We start from the raw sequence: 2,561 nt of genomic DNA, 5'->3' as shown, positions 1-2,561 counted from the left end.
CATATACCTTAATTTTAAAACACTTTAGGGGACCCCTGGGTAGCTCAGTGGTTTAGTGCCTGCCTTCAGCACAGGGAGTGATCCTGGAGTCCTGGGATCGAGTCCCACATCAGGCTCCAAAACATGGAGGCTGCTTCTCCCTCTGCCTGTGTCTCTGCCTCTCTTTCCCTCTGTGTCTCTCATGAATAAATAAAATCTTTTAAAAAAATAAAACATTTTATTGCTGAAAAAATGTTAAGCGTCATCTGAGTGTTCAGTGAGTCATAATCACTGGACACAGGTCACCATAACAAATACAACAATAATGAAAAAGCTTGAATTATGATGAGAATTACCAAAATGTGATACAGAGATACAAAGTGAGCAAAAGCAGTTGGAAAAAGCACTGATAGACTTGCTCAACAGAGTTACCACAAAACGTCAATTGTAAAAAAAAAAAAAAAAAAGCAATATCTACAAAGCACAATAAAGTGGACTGCAATTACACATCATGTGCCTGTAATTAGAAAGATAGTAACACATGTTAGCAGGGGAGTCAAGAAGCAGAACCCCTCCTACATTGCTGGTGGAATGTAAGACGGTGCTGCCTTCTTGGAAAGCAGTTTTACAGTTCTTCAAAAAATTAAGCACAGAGTCGTCATATAACCAGGCAATTTTACCCCTAGACACATGCCCAAGAAAACTGAAAATGCATGTTTATGCAAAAAGGCACACATGAATATTTAAAACAGTATTACCTGCTCTAGCAAAAAGGTACAAACAGCTCAAATATCTTTCAATTGGGGAAGGAAGAAACAAAATGTAGTGCCTATTCATACAACGAAATACTATTTGACAATAAAAAGAATTACTTGACAAGCGACAGCATGGATGATCCTTAAAAATACAGTGTTAAGTGACAGAAGCCAGGCACAACAGACCACATTCTGTGTGAGTCTGCTGATCTGAAATACCCAAAATAGATATAATCCATAGGGACAGAAAGTAGATTAGTGCTTGCCTGGGGCTGGGCGAGGTGGGGAATGGATAGTGAATGCTAACAGCGTGTAGTGTCTTTTTGAGGTGATGGAATGTTCTGGAATTAGATAGTAATTGTATTCATTTGCTGAGGCTGCCAAAACATAGTACCACAGACTGACGGGCTTAAACAACTGAAATATATTTTTTCTCCAGAGTTTGGAGGCCGGAAGTCTGAGGTCAAGGTGTCAGCATGTTGGTTTCTTCTGAGGTCCTTCTCCTCAGTGTGTAGATGGTCATCCTCTCCACGCGTCTTCACCTGTCATTCCTCTGTCCCCATCTGGGTCCTGATCTCCTCCTCCTGTAAGGACAGCTGGTCACATTGAATCAAGGCCAGCCAACCATCTCATTTTATTGTAATCATGTCTTAAATACCCTATCTCACAATCTGAGGTACGGAGGGTGACGATTTCAACATACGAATTTGGGGGGCACACAAGTCAGCTCATAACAGCAGTAATGGTTCACAACTTTGTGAATATAGTAAAATCACTGAATTATAGGCTTCAAGTCGGTGGATTTTCTGCCACGTGAGTCACATCTCAATGAAGCTGTTATAAGAAAGAAGTAACAAAGTGTGTGATTGAACAATAACACCACCACTGATGGTGATACTGACTGCCTTGCCTGTCTACCCATGTCAGGCCCAGACAAGAAAGAGCATACTTCTTGCTACAAAAACCTAAGTTGTGGGACACATGGGAGGCTCAGCGTGGCTCAGCGGTTGAGCGTCTGCCTTTGGCTCAGAGTGTGATCCTGTAGTCCTGGGATCGAATCCCGCATCGGGCTCCCCACAGGGAGCCTGCTTCTCCCTATGCTTGTGTCTTTGCCTCTCTCTGTGTGTCTCTCATGAATAAATAAATAAAGTCTTAAAAAAAAAAAACCCTAAATTGTTATTGTCATATTCCAAGTCGCTCTTACAAATGCGTGTTTATGCTAGAGGTGAATCTGCCTTATTCAGTTACTCACTGCCCTCCTGAGATGGGAGAGGTCACCGCCCTCAGCTAACAGGCGGACCTGGGGGGGGGTGTGCTCATCAAGCCGTTTGTGCACATCATGGCACCCCATCCCTGTACTGACCCTAGCAGTGGACGTCATTCTCCTTGTTTTCTCCAGGAGCTGTGGGAGCACCACAGCCACTGACCAGTTCTCCTAAGGCCACAACCTGGAAGCAGTGCATGTGGGGTTCAAACTCATGTTTTCTGGAGCTGGAACCATTACTTGAATCCTAGGCTATAGTTTCATAAGAACCAACATGATGGTCTTTTCTTTCTTTAATCTTTTTTTTTTTCTCTTTATCTTTCCTCCCTAGTCCCATTGTTTGTCTCTATCCTGGTCTTAATGTGGAGCTTTTTAATTTACTCCTGGTAGGTCACATCCACATATGAGCCTATGTGACCCCTGGTAGGACACATCCTCATATGAGCCTATGTGACCCCAGGTAGGACACATCCACATATGAGCCTATGTGACCCTGGTAGAACACATCCACATATGAGCCTATGTGACCCCTGGTAGGACGCATCCTCATATGAGCCTATGTG

Source organism: Vulpes lagopus, chromosome 8, assembly GCF_018345385.1.
Source record: "Vulpes lagopus strain Blue_001 chromosome 8, ASM1834538v1, whole genome shotgun sequence".
Classification (NCBI taxonomy): domain Eukaryota; kingdom Metazoa; phylum Chordata; class Mammalia; order Carnivora; family Canidae; genus Vulpes; species Vulpes lagopus.
Note: the sequence above shows the minus strand (reverse complement) of the source record.